Genomic DNA, 27,520 nt, shown 5'->3' with positions numbered 1-27,520 from the left:
TCAAGCTGTTTTAATGTGGAGAGTTCAGAAGTAGTCGCTGTTTTCACTAAATTAGCATGTTTACTTTCATGGCGTCCAATTAAATCTGATGGCCTCCTTCCAGAAGTGGGAGATTTTCACATGATGCTTAGGCTTAAGTGATGTGGCCTTAATTTTCAACTCTTCTACTGTTTATCCTATAAATTAGAACATTTTTTGTAACCTTTTGTCTTCATTTTATTATAGGTTGTTGCTCAGATGCTGGCATTTAAAGTAGTCAGGAACTCCAACCTCAGACCTTTATATTGAACAATGATTGTGATGACTTGAGGCAGAGGGTGAACCAAATGCTTTGGTTTTCTATTTTTTCTTGCTGTGCACCTTAAAAGTATAATCAAACAAATATTTTTCAGTGTGACTAATATAGCTGAAATGAATAAAATTATTAGTTCTTTCAGGTTTTCTACTTGATTACAGGAGTGTGGCCTAAGTTGAAAGATCTCTGTTCATGTGAAAACTTTCCCAAATGTCTATAGTACAGCTCCATTATAACTACCTAAGGGTGCACCGTGGAACAAAAATAAAGATGAAAAAAAATGTTTCTGAACATGCAGCATTGTAGACGTTGTATTTTAAAACCAGTCAGAATATTCTTAGGTCGTATGAGTCACCCCTTCATTTCACAAATGGAGAAAGAGGTTGAAAGATGAAGTAAGGTCAAATAAGAAGTTAACTAAGCCTTCACGTTGATCTGGCCCCCTGAGGGAATCAAGCCCAGAAGATGGTCCAGTTGTTAAGTGTAGTACTTTTAAGCAAGCATTTAGGAGATGGAAGAAGTATATTTATCAAAAAGGGGCTATATATGAGACTGAAATACCCCTTTCCTGGTTTAGGGGAAGCTCACTGGTGAAAAATGCCATGATGTGAATTCCTATATATTAAGCAGAGTCACCGTGTTCTTATTGAAAATGTTAATTATTTAAATCTCATTTATCAGTTGGTTCACTTAACATTTGTTTTTCCTCTAAAAGGTACAATGCAAAATGCCTCTCTTTTCTTCTCTCTTTCCTCAATTTATTTAAACTAGGCAGAGTTTGTTTTTGTTTTTTAATCACTTAAGTCTTTGAAGTTATGTTGGGACTTCCCCTCTAATCACTGAGCAGCTGGGGAAAGGTTGTCCTCTCTGAGTCTTGGTTCACCTGGTATAATATCTATGCCACTAGATTATCATGAGGTTTAAATGAAGCACAGTGCTTGGCACACAGAAGATGCTCAATAAAATTTTGCACCTACTATTATGTATACATTGAGCTTTGCAACAGTAATTCCAGGCAGCCATGTAATTTTTTTTTTCTTTCTAATTCTAGGTGCTAAAAGGAAAGGTGGGCCTAAGAAAAGGTTAAGGAAAATTAAAAATGCAACCCAGTAGAATAGTACTAGATTTCTTTTTGTAGTAATGCCACGAGGTACATCGTCTTTCAGTCATTGGTGTAAATGGAAAGGACTAATGAAGTTTCCCAGAGCACTGGGTAAAAAAAACTGTTGCAGGTCTGAAGGCTTGTTTCTTACTTCAACTACTCAGGGAGTTTACTGCCTAATATCTGCTAATGAGTCAAGTAAGTGTCTGTGTTTTAGAACCTATCAGTTTAGCGAATGCTGAAACCCTTATTCTTTTTTTTTTAATTTTAATTATTTATTTATTTATTTTTGGCTGTGTTGGGTCCTCGTTTCTGTGCGAGGGCTTTCTCTAGTTGTGGCAAGCGGGAGCCACTCTTCATCGCCGTGCGCGGGCCTCTCACCATCGCGGCCCCTCCTGCTGCAGAGCACAGGCTCCAGACACGCAGGCTCAGCAGCGGTGGCCCACGGGCCCAGTCGCTCCGCAGCACGCGGGATCCTCCCAGACCAGGGCCTGAACCCGTGTCCCCTGCACTGGCAGGCAGACTCTCAACCACTGCGCCACCAGGGAAGCCCTGAAACCCTTATTCTTAAAAGGAATGTAGAGCATGTTCAAATAGTTAAACAGTTCCCAGCCTGGCCTGCTACTTACTTTTTTAGTCTTATCCCAGTGCCCTCTCAGTTCATAACCTAATTGTGGTTGTACATAACGCTCTTCCGTTATTATCTAAAACTTTCCTCGTAAAGTCTTTCTTAAATCCCCATAGTTTGATGGACTGTCACAGTCTTTTGTAATCCTATGAACAATTCTTTCTATATAGTATCTCAGAAATGAATTATGTTTATATATGTTCTCATTTCATTTTAACAAGAACCCAGTGATACAAGTGATGTATTAGAGCTATTTGTCTTTTTCTTGTCTGAAATATTTTCAGTGTAGAAACTGCATCTTACTTGGCATGAAACTTATTCCATTGTCTTACCGAGAGCTTTGTATTGTGTAAACACTCAATAAATATTTTTTGAATTGAATTAGGAGAGCAAAAGGGATGTTCAGTTTCTGCAAATGCTATTAAGTAATCTGACACTCCATGCTCTAGCCCATAGTTTTAACTCTAGATGCTCTGGCCAGGACAATCCTTGTTTCATACACTCCCTTAGGACCATGGGAAGCTATTAACTTCAGTGCCTGTTGTAATCCAAGGCACAGGCAGCCGTGCTAATGGGGCTGTGTTCAGGAGTGAGAGCAAAGAGTGTGTTTTAAAATGAGGAATCCCCATGGAAATTTTAGGCAGCAGAAATCAACAAAATAAAAATGCAGAAGGTGGTTGCTGGGTGAAACAGGAAATGAACACCTTATGGAGATTAGGCAGTCCACTGAGAGAGGGGAAATGTGGAAAATGAGTCAAAAGTAATTGTGTAGCTATTTCATCTCTGACACTTGGAAGCATATTGTTGTGTGTGTTGTTTTTAATGAAGTGTGTTTTACAGTGCTGATGTTATTATCTGGATGAGGAAGTCTTCTCTAGTATTATTGTCATCTCAGCTTTCTGCAACCAACTAAATTAAAATACAGTAATGTAATGGGACAGTGGAATAAAAAAGAAAACCAGATGACTCTGACATGTGACCCTAACTTGAACTTACTGCTTTTCTGGTTTGCAGTGTGCTCCAATCAGAGAGGTTCAGTGTAATGCTTTGAGGGACCGGGGAAGGTAGAGGAATAATATATTTAGTTAATAGTAGGCTAAGTCATGGGTTAAAGATTGTTACATTATTAGAATATGTGAAATCAGTGTTTCTCAACAGGAGGTCCCCAGAGCATCAATGAGCTCTCCAGGTAGCATGGACTGGCCTTCTGCAGTCTGTTATTAATGTGTATCATATGACAGCATAGATGCTTTGGATTCTGATATGAATTAATCATTTACTCTAATAAATAAGACTTAATTTTATTGATGTTACATTGAAAGTAGTATCTTTCTTTCCTTTAATTCTTATGTTAGATTTTTTGGTAGGCAAATAATGAGGGATATGAGGATAATTATATCAAGCCGGAGAGTTTGTTGTAAGTGATTTGTGGAATCTTTTGGTTTTCTGAAGAAATAAATGGGTGGAAAGAATAAGAAAATTATTTTTAGGTAGATGTGAACTTATTTTAACTTCCCAAAGCATCTTATTATAATAGTTCTTTAGACAGTTTTCTAGGAATAACATTTATGTCCTGGATAATAGTGTAATTGTAAAACAAATTTATATCATTCTTTTAACCAGATAGTTCTATTCACTGCCATTTTTTACGCCTCTCCCCACAATAATTTACAGTTACAAGATCACCAAATGTAACTTCTGAATTGGATTAAATGATCAATTGGTATTCAGAGTTTTTCTTCTCTAATTCCTTGAAATGAAAAATTGATATGAGAGTTAACTCATGTATAGTTAAGTCACAGGAGAGTTAAATTGCAAAAGAGTTACATCACTGAAGTCAAACCATATGTTGAGGACTAGTAGACGTTTGTCACTGCACAAGTTGCTGGTATTAGGTGAAATTACTCAGCTGCTGAAGTGGCATCAGGGATGGAGAGCAAGTCAGTAGACAGTCATCCTCAGCATTATAAGGGTCATGTTAGAAATACTTGGGGATGAGTTGAGCAGCCAGCAAAGGCATGCTTTAGGAGGTGGCCCCTAAACATCTGAGCTGCTGAGTGTGGAAGAGGCTTAGGAGCTGCCCAAGCAAAGGCTAGATACAACAGAAGCACACACACCCTGGCACAAAACAGGTATTGCACCTTTCCATTGGCCAAAGCATCTAGTTTCTCACCCAGCCTGGTGAGTGACTTCAAGTTGCTCAGCAGTTTTCTTTTAGGCATAAATAAAAGAGGGATAAGTTAATAGTTCAATCTTTAGTTGAGGTAAAAATGAAAATTACTTTCAAAGATGATTAGCTTTGAGTGGTTAATATCAATATACATATATCCATTTACTCAAAGCATAGTAATATATCTTTATAAAGTGTTCTAGATCACAGGTTGGTTATAATAAATATATGACTGATTTGACTTAAACATATAGTCACTTCCATGTATAACTATTTAACAGGGATTAACTATATATATTGGCACGTGAATAATAAAAGTTGTGTTTTCTAAACTTAGGAAAGGAGAAATGGCTTTTCCATTTCACTCTTCTGAAAGAACTTCAGTATCAAGCACATCTTGAACCAGTTTATTTCGCCTCACTAGTCTCCGTGCACTGGCTTTAGAGAAATGTGAAGAGTAAAAGAGGGAATTTATATAAAATTACCATTGCATATAATAGTCAGTCAGTAAATATTTGTATACTGGGTGATAATAATAAGTAGACATGAGAAATTTGAGAAGTCCATGGCTTCTAATTCAGAAAGGATCTCTTAAATAAATCACAGAAACATACAGACCATAATACGAGAAATGATCCATAACTTTGATTTCATTTTTTAAAACTTGCTAATAACAAAAGAAAACAAAAACAAGATGAATAGGTAAGCCACATATCAGGAGAAGAGATTCGTATCACATAGATCAGCCAAGGGTCAGGATCCAGAATATGTGGGGAAAAAACCCTTTATATATTGATAAGAAAAGGAGCAGTCAACCCAATAGAAATATGGACATAGTGTATAAGGAAGCTGTTACAGAAGAACAAACCCTAAATATCTAATAACATAAGGAAAAAATACTCACTAGTATTTTACTAGTCTCACTAGTAATTGGGAAAATGCAAATTAACACCACAAGAGATACCATTTTACATCCATCAACCTGGCCAAAAATCGAATGCCTGTTTAGTACCTAATTTGGTGAGCATATAGATGAAAAGGAACTCTTATCCTTTGTGAGAGTTTGTTTCAGAGGGCAATTTGAAAATACAGTTAAATCTGCACACACCTTCTTCAACCTAACAGCCTCACTCTTGGTTATATATTAGGCTTTTGAGTAGCTTTTACATATATGCTATCTATGAATATTTATTGTGTCTATATTATGTAGATAATTAAATTATCTCTTGGTTACCCCTATTATTCTGTATTGGAATTATTCACAATTATATAGCTAGTATTTACTTTTTTTAAAGTGACTCTATCCTTTTGTACTATTCCTTTCAGGGTCTCCATTACAGTGAAACATAATTTTCTTTTTTTATAAATTTATTTATTTATTCATTCATTCATTCATTCATTCATATATTTATGGCTGTGTTGGATCCTCGTTGCTGTGCACGGGCTTTCTCTAGTTGCAGTGAGCGGGGGCTACTCTTTGTTGCGGTGAGCAGGCTTCTCATTGTGGCTTCTCTTGTTTTGGAACACGGGCTCTAGGCGCGCAGGCTTCATTAGTTGTGGCACGTGGGCTCAGAAGTTGTGGCTTGCGGGCTCTGGAGCTCAGGCTCAGTAGTTGTGGTGCACGGGCTTAGTTGCTCCGCGGCATGTGGGATCTTCCCGGGCCAGGGCTCGAACCCATGTCCCTTGCATTGGCAGGCGGATTCTTAACCACTGCGCCACCAGGGAAGCCCCCCCCTTTTTTTCCTTAAAGCTACTTCCTTTAAGACTAGAATACATGTTTCTTTGTATACAGCGTCTCCTTTTCATACAGGGCTGATGCAGGTGGTTACTTTTTCTCATAATTCATGTAATTTTCATATACCAGTTCTTGCTTGATTAGTTTTAGATTTATAATAGTGGTTCTCCATATTTACTTTTGAGGAAGTATTGATGATAATAATGCCAAGAATTTTGAGTGCTACTCATTTATAATATTGGAAACCTTTTTAAAAGACTTACAAGAGAATTAATTCTTCCCATCCTGCTTGTTAGTAACTCCCATTAATATAAATGATGACTCCCAGGTTCATGATGTGGAGAGTCTAGTGATGAAATACTAGAAGTGTTAACGGTAGTTATAGAAATTTACTGCTGTAAGTTAATTAAACACACCAGTAAGCAATTGGAGCATTTTATTATTTAGTTTGTATAAATATACAGTTGGAAAGTTAATGAGAAATGGCAAGTGTCTTGGAGTTTGATTGACAGCTCTACTAAACCTTTTTAAAATGTGTAGATGACGAATGAATTTACTGAGACAACTTCTGTTGTAAAATATTCCATAGAAGGAATATTTATTTTTGAGTGTGCAGTAGCATAATTTTGTCATTTCTGACTTTAAAAAATTAGTTACTAGAGGAAAAACTTTTTAGAAGTCACCTCCTAATATTGAATTTGCTAAATAGTGTTCTGTATGGGAGATACAAGACTTTTATTATTTTCTGGCTTCTATATTATTTGTGGTCTCTGCATAAATAAAAAAATGGGAGATTCCTGAGGTGGTTGAAAAGAATTTGGTAAATAAATAGCATGTTATTTTCCTTCAGAGATTTCTAGGGGAAGTGATAAGCAGTATTCTGTTCTAAGAAGATACAGGTTGGTCACACTTAATTGAAAGAAGTTTCCTTTCTCATTTTGTATCATTTTGGGGGGAACCTACCTGTCTTTTTAGCATGCAATTTGGAATAGACACTTAACTCAATTTTGTAGTATTTGTATTATTAAATGCTAATTCAAAGTCAGGGTTCATAGTATCAGAATTATAAACGCATAAATGAACCTGCTCACCTATTCATTCATTCATCAAATGTTCAGTAATTATGTACTGCCTGAGAGACATTTTTCTAGGTCTTTGGATTATACTAATGGAGTGGCTGGTGGGATGAATTGGGAGATTGGGATTGACATATATACCCTAATATGTATAAAATAGATAACTAACAAGAAGCTGCTGTATAAAAAAATAAAATAAAATTCAAAAAAAAAAAATGGCAGGGACTTCCATGGTGGCGCAGTGGTTAAGAGTCCACTTGCCAATGTAGGGGACACGGGTTCAATCCCTGGTCCCGGAAGATCCCATATGCCGCGAGCAACTAAGCCCATGCACCACAACTACTGAGCCTGCGCTCTAGAGCCTGCGAGAGCCACACCTACTGAGCCCACGTACCTAGAGCCCATGCTCCGCAAAAAGAGAAGCCACCGCAATGAGAAGCCCGCTCACCGCAACTAGAGAAAGCCCGAGCGCAGCAACGAAGACTTAACACAGCCAAAAAAACAAAAAGGCACAAAATTCTCAGAAGTTATGTATATGTGCCATACAAATTATATTCCCATCTGTGGATCAAATGGGGACACGTACCAAAATGAATGCTTTCTCAGAAGGGCTGCTTGTAAGCACCAGGAAGAGATAATAGTAGTAGCAAGGGGACTATGCTACTCTGATAATGGCTCTGGATCTGGAGAGAGAGAAGAGGAAGGGGTAGGGAGAGTTGTTCGCAGAAAACACTCCAAGTGTGGACCTTGCAAATATAAAGCTGAGTGTGATGAAGATGCAGAGAATGTTGGGTGTGTATGTAATATAGATTGCAGTGGATACAGTTTTAATCCTGTGTCTGCTTCTGATGGGAGTTCCTATAACAATCCCTGTTTTGTTCGAGAAGCATCTTATATAAAACAAGAACAAATTGATATAAGGCATCTTGGTCATTGCACAGACACAGATGACACTAGTTTGTTGGGAAAGAAAAATGATGGACTACAATATCAACCAGATGTGAAAGATGCTAGTGATCAAAGGGAAGATGTTTATATTGGAAACCACATGCTTTGCCCTGAAAACCTCAATAGTTACTGTATCCATGGAAAATGTGAATTCATTTATTCTACTCAGGCATCTTATAGATGTGAATCTGGTTACACTGGACAGCACTGTGAAAAGACAGACTTTAGTATTCTCTATGTAGTGCCAAGTAGGCAAAAGCTCACTCATGTTCTTACTGCAGCAATTATTGGAGCTGTACAGATTGCCATTATAGTAGCAGTTGTCATGTGCATAACAAGAAAATGCCCTAAAAACAATAGAGGATGACGACAGCAGCAAAACCTAGGCCATTTTACTTCAGATACATATTTCTAGAATGGTTTAAACTGATGACTTTTATATGTATACTGACCATGTGATGTATATTTATTTTGTCTTTTTTTTAAAGAATGGAAATATTTATTTCAGAGGCCTTATTTCTGGACATTTTTAGTGTAGTACTGTTGGCTCGTATTTAGAATATTCAGCTACAACAGTTTTGGACTGTTTAGTAGTCTTTGTTTTATGTTTTTAAATACAGAAATTGATTTCACAAATTTGTACTACATGGTAATTCTAAGACTTGTTCTTTACCCATGCAATGTAATATTTTTGCAAAGACTTCCAAATGGTTATAAAGTCATACCCACTTCTTCCACAATGACCACAGCAAATGACCAAGCTTGAACTGAAGGTATAGATGTTTACAGATTACTTTTCTTACAAAAAAAATCTAGAAGACACTGTGTTTAGACATTTCAATGTTCTTGAGATTTATTAACTGATTTTTTAGACACTACCTGTTGCATGAACTGTAAAGCTATGTGTGTTAGATGTAAAATATTTATAAGATGTATGAACTGGAATTTGATCATTTCTCTCTTTGAAAAAATAATTCTGAATTTTTAAAAGTATATGGTAGCAATGATGGAACGGATCACTGAAAAGTAGATTTAGATGTTGTGAAAATAGTCTGTTTAACAAACAGATTTGAATAAAGCCTACTCTATCATTTTTTTAAAAAACAGTTAAAACCATCTCTTTTTTTCCCTTTTAAAATAAATGATTAGTTTAAAATCAGTTCTGTAAAGGCTAGATGTTTTTATAGAGCAGATACAGACTAAGAAAGTGAGCATATTATCTCAGTTTATTATCTAATTTGAGAGATAATAAAAATACCTTGTTTTGTGCCGTTTATTCAATAACACTCCTTTCTTTACCTTGTCTTATGAACACATTGCAAGATTCATCAGACATACCCCTGGGAGAGCAAGAAAGACAATCTGATTTTGAGCAGAGAATGATATGGCTGGTTGACGGGTGGTTTGGGACTAGTCTCAACAGTCATTTTGTCACTGAGAGTAAAGGCCCGATTATTGACTAGAAAGTACTTTTTAGATAAAGTTTTAGGGCCAACTTAAAGGTTGTTAGTTCAGAATATCTATTTCAGTTTTTTGGCTTTTCCAGTGAAAATAATGTAATTATGCTTAAATGACCCAGTCCTCACTCCCTGCAAAAATATGCTGACATCAGGACCTATTTGTTTGACAAGACTAATTCAGAGGAACAATAAGCAGTGTTTTCACACTCAAAACTAGCCAATGAAATAAAAGGTTACAAACATTAAATTAGAAATGATTCATTGTCGTGAATTTCACACATGGGTGTGCCTGAGTGTACACTTGTATACATGGAGCAACATCAGATAATATTAGAAAAAGATTGATTCCTAGAACTCAGCTAATCATTATGTTCACCAGATGCCTTTTGAGTAAAATATTCCTCTCTTCTCTATTGTGTTGCAAACACTTGAACTCCTGGAAGACACTAAAACTCAATTTGAGTATAGATACTCTCTCTTCATCTAGGAGTCATACACTTACTGAGGGTTAAATTGTTTATAGCTCTTTCAGTTGACTCTTTTCTACTTTAATCTTTTATGAAACGTCCGGGGGGTAGGAAACCCAAAGGGGAAATCCACGGACATACGAAGAAAGGCCAAAAAATAGGAGAATACACATATAAGGAAATAGAAATAATAATATAAAAAAAGACTTTTAAGAATTTCAGAATTCTCAAAGGAAGAAATAGCATCCATAAAAAAAGAATGAGATTTTATGAAACAGAAATAGGTAGTTGTTGGGACTTCCCTGGTGGTCCAGTGGCTGAGACTCCATGTTGCCAATGCAGGGGGCCCAGGTTCGATCCCTGGCCAGGGAACTAGATCCCACATGCCGCAACTAAAGGTCCTGCATGCCGCAATTAAAAAGATCCCACCTGCCATGCAACGAAGATCCTGTGTGCTGCAACTAAGACCAGGTGCAGCCAAATAAATTAAAAATAAAAATAAAAAAATAAAAAGAAATAGGTAGTTGTGACTCAAAAGACATAGAAAAATGTATTTTTTAAAAAGACCCTTGGGCTTCCCTGGTGGCACAGTGGTTGAGAATCTGCCTGCCAATGCAGGGGACACAGATTCGAGCCCTGGTCTGGGAAGATCCCACATGCTGCGGAGCAAGTAGGCCCGTGAGCCACAACTACTGAGCCTGCGCGTCTGGAGCCCGTGCTCCGCAACAAGAGAGGCCGCGATAGTGAGAAGGCCCGCGCACTGCGATGAAGAGTGGCCCCCACTCACCGCAACTAGAGAAAGCCCTCGCACAGAAACGAAGACCCAACACAGCCAATAAGTAAATAAATAAAAGTCATTTGTGAGACAAATATTAAAAAAAAAAAAAAAAAAGACCCTCATAAATAGTAGACTAGACACACTTAAGGAGAGAATTTGTGAATAGTAAATAGAAATGAAAAACGTCACCCAGATTGCAGCCCAGAGAGATAAAGAGATATATGAGACAGAAGTTATAGGACACAGAGGTTAATTAAGAGGTGTCAACATGCATCTAATAGGAATTCTAGGAATAGAGATTAGAGGGAATGGCAGTGAAGAAGTATTATTTAAAAGTGGCTGAGTAAAAAAATACAGAGAGGAAATTATGACAACAAAAAAGGAGACACTTATAGATACAACAGAGACTGAAAAATCATAAGAACATACTGTGAACAACTTTTAGGTAGAATGGAATTTTTTAGCAAAAAGTATGTAAAATATAACAAAATTGATTTAAAAAGGAATGGGAAAACTGAATAAGATCTGTTTCCAGAGCATGATAGAATAGATATCTGGACCAACACTGAAAATGTAGGATTAAAAAAAGAATCTTAAATGTATCTATTAGTTGACAATAAAATAAAGAATACTTAGGTCAAAAGCTGAGTGATGGCAAGAACCTAGAGAGATAAGGTGAGCAAGCTTTTGCCTTGAAGGCATTTAATAAACAACCTGATCAGGACAATATGAAAAACAGACTGGTAGGCAAACTGATTTATGGACATAAATACAAAAATACAAATTAAAATGTGTGCAAGCTGAATCTAGCAGTTGAGAAGAGTCAGTGGCTCAACACTAAAAAGTCTTCCACATAATTCACTCATTAACAGATAAACAGAAATATCATGTGGTTGTTTTTTTACTAAGTGCAGAAAAAGCATTCAATAAAATTCAACACTTATTTAGAAAGACAATAATAGGTTTTGATTAGGAGCATAAACTGTAGAACCAGATGGCATGAGTTTGAATCTAAACTCTTACTTATTGTATATGGTATTGTCTTGATTTCATGCTTGTTAGATGTTGGGCAGAGAACCCAACTATGCTGTGCCTGGACTTCTGACCTACAAAAAATATGAGCTAATAAATGAGTGGCTTTTTTAAAAACTTAAGGTGTGATGGACATATTATATTAGTTTCAGGTATACAATATAATGATTCAATATTTGTATATGCTGAGAGCTGATCACAACAATAAGGCTAGTTACCATCCATCACTATACAAAGTTACAAATTTTTTCCTTGTAATGAGAACTTTTAAGATTTATAATCTGTTGTTTTAATCTGAGAAATGTTTTGTATTTTTTTAAAATAGTAATAGAAAACAGTTACATCATGTGACCTTGGACAGATTACTTGATCCCCCAATGCTTTACTTTATTGTCTGTAAAATGGAGATAATAATAGTACCCACCTCATTAGGTGTTTGGGTGGATTCAGTGAGCCAGTACATGTAAAATATATATGGCACATGGTAAAGCCTCAAATGATTGCAAATAGTACTAGTCATTGTTATAGAAACTATTTGAAAACTAGAAAAAGCAGGGAATTTCCTTAAAATGCTAAAGAATAGTTATCAATCCTATAATAACCATTAGGCTAAATAGTGAAACTATTTCCATTAAAGTCAGAAAGCAGATAAGGATGCCAGTTATTATACAATAAAATATTTTAAAACGTTATGCTTGAGGTCCTGGTCTATGTAATTAAATGGAGAAAAGAGATGAAGTATAAATATTTTAAATAAAGGGACAAAATTGTCTTTTGCAGATATGAATGTTATGTAGAAGCTGTGAGGGAATCTGCAAACTATTAGAATTAGAAAACTAGCACATTTGTTGGATATAAGATCAACATGAAAATTAAGTAAATTCTATATACCAGTAATAACCAAATAGAGAGTGACCACAATATAAGTACCTCGTAATATATTTAATAAAAATGTGAAAGACCTTTATCAATGAAAAATATATAACATTATAAAAATGATAATGAAGGACATAAAATATCTGAATAAACGAATGTACACATATATGTACCTGGTTTAACTAGGCCTTCTGCTACTCTGATTTTTATGAAAATATATCAGAAATTAGTTTGGCTAAAAAATAAATAGGATACCCAAATACTTTTTGGAGACTTTGGTTTTTTGTCCAGAAAATCATGGGAGAATCCCTTCTTCCTGTCAAGATTCAATTTAAAACAAAAATTTCCTTTTATAAGTTAGTGAGTGAAAACTTCAGCATGTAAATAGCAAAAGAAAGAAAGGAAAGAGGGAGGAAGGAAGGCAAGAAAGAAGGATGGAATCCAGACAATATAAAAAGCTTTTGGTTCAGTAGTTAAAAGAAACAGCTCAAAGAATTATGAAAGGATATTAATTCCATCAGTCAGATTTCAGTCAGGAAAGCAGAATCAGTATGAGTGTTATGGTATAAGGGATTTATTATAAGCATAAGATATTACAAAACTGTGGGAGAAGCTGGAGAAGAATCCAAAACGGGGAGTTGGAGGATCAGAGAAAGTCACTAACCAGCCCTTCAGAAGCTTGGTGCAGGTGGACAGCTCAGGCCAGGAGGTGGGAAGCAAGATCTAACCAGCTGCCGAGTGGAACCCCAAAGGAGAGCAGGTGGGGAAACATCTAGGGAGGACTGTTACCACTGCATCTGTTAGTGGGCCTGGAGTCACTGTTTGTCAGCAGCACCAGCGGTTGGGAACAAGAGCTAGATGCAGAACAGGAGCACCAAGACCAGGTGGAATCTGCAGGCAGCCCACGTCTGTCTCTTACTGGGTCTAACCACCATTCACTTCAGAGCTTCATGGCTGCTGCTTCACGTCTCTTCTCCAAATCTCGTGCCAATTTTTGTTCAGCTCTAGCCCGGATCCACACATGTGCTGGTATTCTGGGAAATAGTTCTTATTTAACCAGGTGCACACAGTAAAAAACCCACGACAGATACGAATAGGCTCTGTACTCTATTCTAGGAATATAAAGAGTAATAACAACAATAGTAATCACTCAGAAAATTATAGTTGCTCTTACTATGTTTCAGGTACTGTTGAAAATTATATAGTCACAATAGCAGTATGAGATTAATGCTGTTATTATTCCCCTTGTATTGATGTGTAACCTGAGTCACAGACAGGTCAAATTTTACTTCCAAAGCTACACATTGTTCTCTAGGGTTAGCAGCAGCAACATTCTGGAGGAATCTAGTAAAATGGGGACATACTTAGAAACTGTATTCATACTAGAAAAACTTGCTCAAAGGAGGGCAAAAATTAGAAAAAAGTAGAAACAGCCTAAATCTTCGTCAGTAAGGAAGTAGAGAAGTAAAGTCTGAATATCCATAAGATAGAGTACTAATTAAGAGTTCAAAGAAATGCATTACATATGTATATCAGCAAAAATACCTCTTAAAAAACAGCACTGAGGGGAAAAGTGAGTTGCAGAATGATATACATGATCTCTCATTGTTCATGTAAACATTTGTATTTTAAAAGTATAAAAAGTGATACATACAGATGTTCACCAAATTTATAAAGCTCGTAGCTTGTGGGAGGGGCCATGGCACATGCAGTTGCTTGTCTACCCACAGCCATTCTTGGCTTCCTACTTATCAGCAGAGCTCCATTTTGTTAATTATTCTTTCTCTTCATTTGCTATATGGAAGGTGGGGCTCAGCCCCCAGCAGTAAATTACAACTGGCTTTTTACCAATCATAGTAAGTCCGTTCCATCACCAGAGCTTGGTTTGTGCATAAACTTGTGTCACAGTTATGGCCAGTTCTCTGGGGGTATTTCTGGGAATGAGTGAGTCCCATCAATCACTGTTTTAGTGCCTCACTTTTAAAAATGAATGGTCAGGGACTTCCCTGGTGGCGCAGTGGTTAACAATCCGCCTGCCAACGCAGGGGACGCGGGTTCAATCCCTGGTCCGGCAAGATCCCACATGCCACAGAGTAACTAAGCCCGTGCGCCACAACTACTGAGCCCGCATGCCACAACTGCTGAAGCCCACGCACCTAGAGCCCGTGCTCTGCAACAAGAGAAGCCACCGCAATGAGAAGCCCATGCACCGCAACGAAGAGTAGCCCCTGCTCACCACAACTAGAGAAAGCCCGCATGCAGCAACAAAGACCCAACACAGCCAAAAACTAAATAAATGAATGAGTGAATGAATGAATGGTCAGCCAAGGATCATCAGATATTTGGGGAGAGCTCTCACACGAGATACAGAAGCCAAAATAAATATCAAAAAAGAAATGTGAAGGGAAGAAAGACTAGGGATCAACAAAAAGTAAAAACACATAAATATCTAATGTTGTACAGCTGAACTAATATAATGTTATATGTCAATTATACCTCAATAAATAAAGTTGACTTTTTATAAAAAGCAAAATTTAAAGACTATTAATATGCTCTGTGAGACAAGGGAAAGTACTACATCTAAGAACAAAAACAAGATGGTATGAAAACGAGCGTTCATTAAAAGACAAGCAAAGCTTCAGAAAGTAAAATGATGGAATAAAAAAAACAGGACAAAGTTGGAACGTGAAGTTAAGGAAAGCTCAAAAAAAAAAAATACAAAAGGCAGAGATTCAAAATATGAGAGAAAAGATAAGAAATCAGAGCCATTCTTCAAATATCTGATAATCCAACATTCATTTAATGGTGAGTACAGAAAAGGAAGAGAAAACAAGAGGGTAGGAAATTATTCAAGAAATAACATAAGAAAAATTCTAATAATTTGAAGGACTTGATTTCAGATTGTGGGAGCCCAGTGAGTGCCAAGCACTGTGATATTTCGAAATGCTAGAGGTAAACTGAAGATTCTGAAGCCTTGCAGAGGGGGAAAAATACAATGGAATGGGAATCGTGATATCTGACTGCTCAAAGGCAACACTGAAAGGTAGAAAGTGATGGAACAGTGCCCTCAGAATACCGTGGGAAAATTATTTCTATAAGCTTGTCTTATATATGGCATCCCTGGGCGATACTGTGGGCTTGATTCTAGACCACCACAATAAAGCAAATCGCACGAATTTTTTGGCTTCCTAGTGCATATAAAAGTTATGTTTACACTATATTGTGGTCTGTTGTGTGCAATAGCATTATGTCTAAAAAACAGTGTACAAACCTTAATGAAAAAATACTGCTAAAAAATGCTAACCATCATCTGAGCCTTCAGCCAGTTGTAATCTTTTTGCAATAGTAACAGCAAACATCACTGATCACAGATCACCATAACAAATATGATAATAGTGAAAAAGTTTGAAATATTGTAAAAATTACCAAAATGTGGCAGAGAGAGGTGAAGTGAGCAAATGCTGTTGGAAAAAGTGGCGCTAATAGACTTCCTCGATGCAGGATTGCCACAACCTTCCATTTGTAAAAAATGCAGTCTCTGCGAAGCACAATAAAGTGAAGCACAGTAAAAACCAGGTGTGTCTATATGTGTCAAACTATCAGTCAAATACATGGTAGAAAAGTCTTTTCAGACATGGAGGTCCTTAAAAAAAAAATCTCCCTATGCACCTTTCCTAGGAAACTCTTGGAAGATGTGCTCTATTAATACAAGGGAATAAACCAAGTAAAAGTAAAACATCATTCAAGGAAAAGAAGGGATCCAGCACAGCAGAGAAGCAGAGGGATCTCAGGATGATGGTGAAGGGAAATTGTAGAAGGTCAGCTCTTCAACTGGCCTAGAGAGCAGGAGGACAAAGAAAGAGTGAAAGATTATCTGATGTATTTAATTATATTTTGAGGGAATTTTCATTGCTTTCAGGGAGTCAGAGAATGAATTAGTTAGAGGTACATCAATAAATTTAACAAATGAAGAAATTAGATGGTAATTAACTCCAGGAAGAACCAATGATGAAAAGAAAGAAAATATAAATATCATTCATTATATGGCTCTACTCAAAATAATAGTTACGTAGTTATAATACTGTAACATTGCACATTGATTTCACCAAAGAATGTGTTTTTGTTTGTTTGTTTATTTTTGGCCATGCTCAGCTTGTGGGATCTTAGTTCCCTGACTAGGGGTTGAACCCGGGCCCCAGCACTGAAAGCGCTGAGTTCTAAACACTGGACTGCCAGGGAATTCCCCCAAAATGTGGCGTTGACCCTGTTGAGAGAATGGGAGGAAGAAGTGTGGTTGTTTTGGGAAGAGATGGGGAAGCAATGTGTAAGAGAGAGAAATCCTCATCTTTTCCAGTAGGTTGTCAATAGATTGTTTTTAAAACCAGAGAATCAAGAAACAGGAATATAGAATATTAATTATGTATATGTAGGGTAAATATTTTAAAAAGCAGCTTAAAGCATTGAGAATTGTTGGCTCAGGGGTTTAGGAGTTGCGGTAGAGGTGAGGTATTACCTAAGAAACATGTAAACTAATATTTTTACCATCAAGTTTGTAGAGCAGTTTGACTTTTTAAACCATGTACATGTATTCTTTTGATAAATAAACATTAATTTTTAAGTATGTTTTATTTATACAAAACCTTTTTATTTGTAAACCAATTTAATACAATTCAACAAACATTTATTCAGTGCCTGTTATGTAGATTATTGTACAAGAGAGAGATATGTAAATATATGATTATAAAGCAAATCCATAATGTGATTACCTGCTTCCAAACGGAGGATAAATACTGATGAATCTTAAAGCACCATCCATTCTGATCTGGGACTTGGGGGGAGGCTTCAGTGGACTGAGTATTTGCATTGGGACTCAAAGGATGAGAGGAATTTGAATGGGAGATTAAATGCCAGCTGTGGCCAGTGTTGTCAGGTCCCACCATGACTGCAAAAGTAACTATGTGTAGAAGAGTCTGGGAGAGCCGTGGGAGGTATGTTGACTTCTCTGCCTTTCCTAGACATTTCTGTTAGTCACTTTTTCCTGAGGATTTACTCCTCCCTGCCCTATCACCCAGACACTCTTAATTTTAGTATTGACTTTACCATGCTGTGTTAGGTGGTAGTTCTCTCTCTGCCGGCACCCTGCCTCTTCTTAAACTTTTGGTCTAATTTAGAGAGGGATAAGGAAAGAGAAAAGAAAACCTTGGTTTCACCTGGCCCAATGTAGATTCCTGAATGTAAAGATAGGAACTCTCTTCCGTAACCTCACAGGCAACTAGATATGGCTGTTACCTTTTTTGAGGTCCTGAGGTTAAACAGCCATTTTCACAGTTTGAACATAATTCTTAGAAACCTCAAGAGTAATGTAGGACACATCTAGTTGTTTGCCAAGGAATGTAATAATTTCATAACTATAAAATAATTTACATTTAGGTCTTTAATCCATTTTGAATTTATATACACTACCAAATGTAAAATAGATAGCTAGTGGGAAGCAGCTGCATAGCACAGGGAGATCAGCTCCGTGCTTTGTGACCACCTAGAGGGGTGGGAGAGGGAGGGTGGGAGGGAGACGCAAGAGGGAGGGGATATGGGGATATATGTATACATATAGCTGATTCACTTTGTTATACAGCAGAAACTAACACAACAATGTAAAGCAATTATACTCCAATAAAGATGTTAAAATAAATAAATAAAAATTTTAAAAATAAAAAAGGAAACTAAATAATAATTTATTCCTGTTATATGTCAAAACTGCTATTCATAAGTAATGGGCCAAGTGTGTGTGTGTGTGTGTGTGTGTGTGTGTGTGTGTGTGTGTGTGTGTGTGTGTGACATCCTCCAAATTTAGGTTTTTGTGCTCTGGATTTGTTTTCTTTTATATTGTTGGGTCCATAAGAGGAAAGGCTGGCTTAGAACAAAATAGCAGAGCTAAACCATATGTTTTGTACCAAATTAGAAACAGGTGAAAGTTGTTAAAATCCCGCAAGAGTTTACAAAAGCTTTAGACTCAAGTTTGTATTAAAGGCAGGTGGTTATATGTACAATAAAAAGCAGTCACCAGCACACCAGCTTATTGATACATATGTGATTGATCTTTTTGGATAAAAACAAGGAGGAGTTAATAAATCACTGCACATAGCTATAAAGATGTTTGGGCTTGAAAGCCTAGCCTGTAAGAGCAAATGTGGACCCTGAAGGAAATTTATGAAGCATAGATCCTTTTAGCTTTACTTAACAGCTAACATCTGACTGACCCAGGGGGGACCATGGAAATTTACTGCTGGGCCATTCAAATATGTAAGCTGTTGTGTGATGTAGAACAGGTAAAGATTAGCCCAGTAACAAATATGAGGCTATAAAATAAAATGAGATTTCGATGACTTGTAAGTACTTGTCGAAGGTCAGCTCTAAATGACTGGTCAGAAATGGGAAAAACTTGTTGATAATTAAAGCAGATTGATTATGACAACCTAGGCGTTAGCATTGGTTGCTCCCAGATCAATGATTCTTCAAGTTTCCTCCTCCTGTGAAATCCATACTTAAACAGAATGACTTTAAGGGCCTTTAAATTGTCTTTTTGTGTGCTGAAATTGGGTAAAATTATGAGTTGAGGTAATTCCTTTTGCAATTCCATAATTGAAATACATCTTTCTCAAATATATTCTGAATATATGGAATTTGTAGACAGCCTATTCATTCTCAAACACTGACTTTAGCTAACTTATGTATGCAATTTTGAGCTTTGATATCTAGAAAGCAGGTAGAAGTTTTTAGGCTTTCTGATAGATGACCTTGAATTAACCTTTAAACTTAGGTAGTTAACAGATTTATGCACACAGTTATTGAAAAATCAATTTAGTGAAATTAAGCGGATATTTCAAAAATGTGTGGATTTATTGCCAAGCTTTTTGTCTGCTTTGCTTTATGTAAGTCTCCAAAGTAATAAATGTATGTAATATTGTTACTAGGATTTTCGGAGTTGCATTTTGGACTTTAATAAGATCTATAGTTATTGGTGTCAACATTCGCTGCCTTTTTGACTTACTAAACCCAAAAGGTTGCCACATAAAAGCTAGATTTGGTTGTTTTCAAGGTGCCAGCTTATGAAATCAGTGAAATTTGGTAATAATTTGGTTCATGAACATCTCATTTGTGAGTTGAAGAAATCCCACAAATTTTTTATAGAAATCTTGACTAAGTGAAATTTACAAAATAATACAAATTTACAAAATGGGATTATTACTGGGCGGGGGTGGGGCTTGGGTACATGGTGTAGAACTAGTTTAAGATGAGGAGTCAAAAGGCACCAGTTGGAATTCTAGCTCTACCACTTCATCCCTACATTTACTCCTCCCTCCATTGAACAGGTAAAAATGTTCCAGACGTTGTGCTCAAGGAACTAGGATACAGTATTAATAACAGTTTCCATTCTTGTGGAAGATACAGAGGCATAAACACGCAATTACAATAGTGTCAAAGGTCCTGCGTTGGTGAGTGTACAGGGTTCTATGAGAGAGGAATAGCTAATCCCAACTTGGGGCAGAGGTGAGGTCGAGTTGGGTAAGATCTGTGGTTGTAGTTGAGTGTTAGAAAAGACCGTGTGACCTTGGGCACCTCAATAACAGTGCCTATAATAGGACAAGTGCTTGTATTGTATTGATAATGTATGCTAAGTGCAATACCTAATGCATAATAGATATTCAGTAAATAAAATCCAGCATCAGCATCCCTGTTGTTATTTTGGCAGTGCTCACTGGCTCTTTTACTCTGGTGCTGGAGCTCCTTGCCTACTATTAATGTACAGCAAACATAGTATCTTCTCTTGTGGCACTTACAGATAGGTACTGGGGAGGTGACGCATAGTAATAATGATAATTGAATGCCTACTGTATCCTGGTAACTGTGCTGGGTCTTCGCTTTTTTTTTTGTTTAGTTTAATTCTCACAAGCAGTCCTGGAAGATCGGTGTTATTAAACCCATTTTAGAGATTTGAAAACAGGTTCAGAGTAGTATGCCCAAGTTCACACTACAAATAAGTAACAAAACTGTGGGCCTGAGTCTATGCCTTTCTGACTTCAAAGCTTAACTCCTTACACCTAAATCCCCCTTCTACTTTTCTTTTCTTCTCCCCCCAGAAATAGGTATTATAATTAAATAAATAACTTTGATGTAAAGGGTTGAGCACCTAAGTGGCTTACAGAGCATATACCATTAGTTGCACTGATATATTTAAGCAAATCTATATTATGTGCACACATTGTGAAGTAGAAATTTAAAATGGTGAGCAGTTTTTCTTCCAAATTCATATTCCAGATGGAAACATCTTTTGGCATTACCAAGTATGTAGGTTTATGCACCTTGCACGCTTAATTGTAGTTTAAAAAAAAAAAAAACCTTTACAGATTTTGTGGGAAACAGGTGCTGTTAAACCTGGGCAAATGCAGGATGGCTGTTAATGTTGTGGAATGTGATTTTGATTTACTTGGCAGAATTTTTATTTTATAAAAATGACTATTAAAATAGACATGCTTTCCATCCTTTAATTTTGCTCTGTTCACTGAAATTTGCCTGTAGAATATTTTTCAACAGTTACTAAAAGGGTGTGGAAAAACTGGAAGGTTTCTACAGGGAAATTGATTCTGAATTCTTTAACAATTTTCACAACCCTGCAACTTACAAAGTTTTTTAAAAATGGGGATTTTTTTAACCTTCTTACTGAAATTATTTGGAATTCGATTTCCCTGAAATTCCCTTCTCTTTTTAGTACAGCTCTGTCTAAAGAACTATATTTAATATTGGCAAAGAGAATAATCTGATGTAAATCTTTTCATTATGTAATTTCTCCTTTAAAAACTTGTGATGGCATCTTATTACCTGTTATATCAAATTTAATATCTTTTTTTCACTGGTATATATGATTTCCTATTATACATTCTCTCTCTCTTCCTTCCCCAAAGGAGGAAAGGGGAAGATCACCTTTCTTCTTACTCTTTTATAAGGACTTTTGTCACCCTCTGCCCATGAATTATTTCAACATTGTTATCTTTTGTTTGCTGCTTCTCCTTTGATCTATTATCTCTCTCTCCTCACTTCCCTCCTAGACCTTTCCTCTGTGTTTTCTGAAACCCCTCTTCAGTGACTATAATATATACAAGTCTTCAGCCTCTTTACTATATATCTGTAGTATACAACTGCTAGAGGTAAGTAAAATCACTGGCTCTCTTCTGAAAGTATCATTTACCCTGGAGCCTTCTCAAGAGGAGACTTGTTTCTTCTACCTCCCATGTCTCTGGGTCTAGAGAAGGTAATGTCAATTCAAAACCACTTCTCAGTAGCATGTACCTAGTGTTTTGACACTTGGAGTAGATCATTTTCAACACCTCTTTCTCTATATGATAAAATTATTTTCAGTAATAATCATGACATGAAACAGATGATAATAGCCAAAAAAGAAAAGCAGAAAATTTTCTTTTATTGAAAAAAATATACATATATATACTTTTTCTTTTGAACAGTTTCTGTGTGCCCATCTTCAGGGAGCAATTTTAAAGGTTTGTATTTTACTATACCTTGTTCAAGGCTGATTGTAAATATTTTTGTATCTGAATAACCTTATCTAAAACTACACCACGAAAAAAAAATAATTTGGAACTAAGAAAAATTGCACATTGCTATCATTGTTTATTTTGAACCTACTGTTTAAACACAGGAATATGTGGGAATATGTTACACCAGACAGTCTGGGGACACAAACTGTGTCCAAAGGAAGCTTCGAAGATTCCAAACCATTTGAAATTTAATCAAATTGGAAGCGTGTAGTTTAGTCCACTTTGTTGGGCTGACTGTACAGCTGGGAGTTCTTTGAATTAATTTCCGTGTTGATATAATATTTATTAGCATATGCATAATGAAAACATCCTGATTTGAAGATTGCATACATATAGAAATCAAACAGTCACTGCAGCAATTGTTTAGAACTGAGACCAACAAAAGACTTTTTTTCTGGGAGGATTATTTTATCACTGGCATTAAGCATTAGATTTGTTGTTTTTAACCCATTTTATTATCATTTTAAGAGTCTCTGCAGATTTATGCACCTCCTTATAGACTGCCCCCATCTTCCTGCCCTGGCTAGGCCACTGTCATTACCCTAGTGGCTTCATGTTGTAGTTTCTCTCTTTTCAATATCCTAGATATTCTTATCCCATCATCCTTACCTCTAACCCACTTACCTATGGGAAAAAAATCAAACAGTTGGAAAGATTGGAGCACTGTAAATTCAGGTCATCTATTTCAGTTGGACTAATACATCCTAGATATCTGATTCTCCTTCCACATGACCGTCTTAAACCTTCTCTCTTTTTTCCCCATCCCCAGTTTTCCCTTTCCTTCTTGATAAATCATCCCATTTCTGACTTTGTAGAGAAAATAGAAGCTACCAGATGGGAATACCTCAGCCTTCCATCGAAACACATCAAAACCTTTTGTAATCATCTCCATCGTCTTCAAAATGCCCTCTCCTTTGTGGACCCTGACCCAGCCCTCTATTCCCCCAGCTGCTTCCTCTGAAAGTGCCTCTGTATAATCAGCAAATTTTCCTGTATCTTCAGGCTCTTCTCAGGGAGTTCAGCCTATCTCTTGCCCTAACTGAATTTGAATTTTCCCCGAGGACCTCACGAGTACCCATTTGGTAGCTATTAATTTTCTTATGTGCTAGTAGGTATCCAGATTCAGGAGATGAGATTGGGGTTTTCTTCCTCTTGTTGGTTTTTCTAGAGTCTTACCTCTTTACCCTGTGGGCAAAGCAAACATACGAAAACCTATTCCTTTGAGACATATGCTCTTCAACTTTACCACTCTTTTGGTCCCTCAGTTATAACCCCCTTACTCATCATGTGTTTTGGCAACAGAGAAACAAGAAACAGGTAACATAGGAAAGAGAAACAGTCTTTCTCTTTCTATTCAAAATCTTGCTGTTATGGGTGACACTAACACACAAGTGGGTGATTCATTCAACACCCTAGCCTTTCATTTTCTTGATCTTTTGGCACCAGTGATCTCTTGCATCCCATAGTTTTTATCTACTCCCCTGGTTATTCTCTGAATCACATCATCATTTCTTTCAGTCCACATCCAGAATCTGATTCAGGCATCCTGCTCTCTGATGACTACCTCAGCTCCTTCAGCTTGTGTGTTAGCCTCTTGTTCACTGTTCTTCTTGGTGACCTTCAGACCTGGCTTTTTTATCTAGTTTAGATTATATGGCCCATTATTTTAGTAACACCTTTGTCTTGCCCCCGCCCCCCGTGACTTTTTGGCATTCTTACAGCCCTGTTGTCCATTTTCTCTGTACCTGCTGCACCCAAGCAGATGTGTAGAGAGTCACGCAATAGTATCATTATAAACTCATGATTAATTACCATTTCTGGGGTCTCAGTAGTGCTCAGCAGTTCTATTACATTTCTTTGTTGAAGTTGCTCTACCATTTGATCAAACTTTCATTCATTTGGGCAAAACAAAACATTGAGTTCTTCATGATCCCTCTCTATCCATCACCCTTCACTTCCAAACCATAACCAAATCTTTATGAGTTATCTCCTAAAAGTCTTCCAAATTAGTCTCCTTTTTTCCATTTCTAATATCACATTAGTCTAAGCAACCGTGATCTCTCACCTAGATTACTGCAACACACTGGTCTCACCTTCTCTAAACCATTCTCCACAGCAGTCAGCATATTTTTTTTCAAAATGCATATCGGTCATTGTCAGGAAAGTTCAAGGAGAAAGGGTTAATTAAAGAAGGAATGTATCAAATGAAAATCTAAGCAAGTTACACCTTTGTTTAAAATCCTTCCATGATTTCTTATTTCTCTTAGGAAAAAAAATCAAACTATGGTCTGACATGGTCTAGAGGGCCCTGCATAGTCTACCTTCCTATCCAGCTTTAGCTTCCTCTCTCGCCAGAACTCCCTTCAGACCAACTATACTGTCCTTCTTTTAATTCCATGAAGCAGCATGCTTACCCCTGCAGTGGTTCTTTACATACGCTGCTTCCTTTAGTTGGAACATTCCTTCCCTTAGCTCCTACTCATCTTTTTTTTTTTTTTTTTTAATATTTATTTATTTATTTATTTGTCTGCGCTGGGTCTTAGTTGTGGCATGTGGGCTCTTTTAGTTGTGGCATGCGGGATCTAGTTCCCCGACCAGGGATCAAACCCGGGCCCCCTGCATTGGGAGCACGGAGTCTTAACCACTGGACCACCAGGGAAGTCCCCTACTCATCTTTGAGGTCTCAGCTAAAATGTCACTTTCTCTCAGAAGTCTTCCCTGACTCTCTCAGTCTTTTTGTCCACCTCTTTTCTGGAATAGTGTTCCTTTCCTTCAGAGTACTTAATTTATAAACTATGTATTTGTTGGTGCGATTATGTGAGCCATGTCTGCTCCACTGGACTTTAAGCTCCATTGTCTGTGTTTGCTCACCCTTGTATCCCCACCACCTAGCACCATACCTGGCACACAGTGTGAGTTCAGTGAAGAATTGTTGAGTGAATAAACTGTTTCCCTAGTGATCAGTTTCTTTCATCCTTCCTGTTATAATGGGAGACTTGGCCCACCTGCCATCCAAGGCAAATCCTTCTCCTGTGCTCTCACCACCTGTAGGATGGAGACCCTGTTCCCTCTCACCTTCTCAGGGCATCCCACTATGCTTCACGATGTTACTGAGCTCTCTTCTCATTGTGGCAAACTTCACATCATCTCCCTTTCCTCACCTCGTCACTCCTGAACTCACACCAGTCTTCCTTCATCTCCCACTGCTTCATTTAAACTTGTGTTTACCGTATTACCAAAGCTACCTACCAATGAATTCATGTAATTGCATCCAGTAGACATGTCTTCATGTCTCCGTTGCTTGAACTGTCAGCAGCATTTGACTACTGATGATATCTTCCTTCTTAAATTAACACTTTCTCTGTGCTTTTCTGGTGAGACACTTGGTTTTCCTCAAATCTTTCTGAGCAGTCCTTCTTAGACCCCTTTTCATTTCCCCATCTCTTGTTGATATTCTTAAGGCTCTGAAACAACCCTCTTCTTTATGATTTTTTTAGGCCATCTCATTCACACCTGGGTTTCAGTTTCCCTTTAAGGTTTTGTAACTCTTGATATTTTTACCCCAAATTTCTCTTAACTTTATGTATAAGAATATTTTATGTAAAATATATTATCTATCTTATATACATGTAAAGTATATACACCTGCTCCTCCTCAGCATTCCCTATCTCAGTTCATAGACACCACCATCTACCTAGTTACTCAATCAGGAAACCGAAGGGTCATCTTTGACCCCTCTGTCTTCACCACTGTCACAACTGTCTGTCACAGAGTCTTGCACTCTACCTACAAATCATAGCTCAAATCTGTTCACATATGTTCTTCTCCACTACTGGAACCCTAATCAAAACCATCACCATTCCGGTCTGAACCATTGCAACAGCCTCCTAACCAGGTCTTGTTCCCCTTTATTTACTGCACTGTGGCCAGAGTGGTCTTTAAGAAATATAAACCCCAATTCTGTCACTCTTGTGCTTAAGAAATCTCTAATTATCCTCCCATTGTCCTTAAGGATATAGTCTAGATGTCTTGGGTTTACAGGACCCTTGCAGTCTGGTCCCTGCTGGCCTCTCCAGCCCAGTCTTCTAGCACTGAGCACTCACACTGTGTCCCTCACCCCACCCCCTAGCTGTCTATTTTAATGTCGCCTGTACTTTTATCTAATTAAGGTGACAACCTCATTTTATCAGTTGCTTAGGCCCAAAACTTTGAAGTTATCCTTGACTCCTCTGCCTCTCACACCTCATATGAGATCTTTCAACAAGTAATTTGGCTCTATCTTCAAAATAGGAGAATTCAGTTACTCCTCACCACTTTCACAGCTACCATCCTGGTTCATACCACCCTCTTTTCTTGGCTGGGTCTTTGCAGTAGCCTCTCCATGTTTCCTTTCTTCCTTCCCTGCAGTTTGTTCTCTCAGAGAAGCCAAAGCATCTGTGTCTCTCATCTTTTCAGAACCCTCCAGAGCTTCCCCTCTCGTTCAGAGTAAAAACCAAAGTCCTTACTCTGACCTACTAGACCTTGCATGATCTGGACCCATTACCTTGCTGACTTTATCTCCTCTTCCTTTTCCCTCACTCTACTCCAGCCATTTCTTATCTTGTGTGCCTCTGGCCTGCCTTAACAGTTTTACTGCATCCTCATCAACTTGGAATGAATGATAAATAAAGCTTTAGTGTTATTATACAGCTCAGCAGAAAAATGTGAGTTTTTCTTTTTTTAGTCATGACAGAGTAAAACATAGCAGTCTCTTTTACTCTGCCAGGTGGAAGGAAAGAGAGACATGGGCATTTTCAGGAAGTGTGCAAAGGCAGAGAGAAATGAGCTTGGTGTGTTCATGAGACTATGAGAAAACCACTTGAACGGAATAAGGTTGCAGATAACTCTGACAGTTCAGATCACTAAGGCCTTGAAAGCTAGGCAGAGAAGTTGAAATTTAAAACAATAACTGGTTAGGAAGCAGGGCTGCTAAGTGACATGATAAAAAGTCTTACTTAAGAAGGAAAATAATGATACTACCTTCTAGTGAGTAGAGGACAGGAATGCTGCTAAACATCCTACAGTCCACACAACAACAAAGAACTTTCTAGAGTGGCGATGGGAACGGAGAGCTGAGAGTGTTTCACAGGGAAAATGGCTTGTCGACCTGGTGGATCACTGCATATATAAAATGCAAAGAAGGGTAAAAATTGCATGCCACTCTAAGCCTGAGTAACTGATAAAAGTTGTGGGAGAAGACTAATCTAGACAGGAGAAAGTAAGTTGAGTTTGAAGTAAACTCATGGCCTCAGAACATACTGAGGATGTGTTGTCACATTTTCTACAAACACAATGAGCAGAAG

The 27,520-nt window shown here is 37.4% G+C and overlaps 1 protein-coding gene and 1 pseudogene across 7 annotated transcripts in view; both read left to right on the top strand.

Annotated features, from left to right (window-relative positions):
- UVRAG (UV radiation resistance associated) overlaps positions 1-27,520 on the top strand; it is a 316,651-nt gene that overhangs the window by 199,900 nt on the left and 89,231 nt on the right. The window lies entirely within an intron of this gene.
- Positions 1,956-14,868, top strand: LOC309668261 (tomoregulin-1 pseudogene; annotated as a pseudogene). Its single transcript has one exon. The product of its transcript is annotated as a tomoregulin-1 pseudogene (transcript).

This window comes from Balaenoptera physalus, assembly GCF_965194825.1.
Source record: "Balaenoptera physalus genome assembly, chromosome: 10".
Lineage (NCBI taxonomy): Eukaryota > Metazoa > Chordata > Mammalia > Artiodactyla > Balaenopteridae > Balaenoptera > Balaenoptera physalus.
Note: the sequence above shows the minus strand (reverse complement) of the source record. Positions and strands in the feature narration are given on the sequence as shown.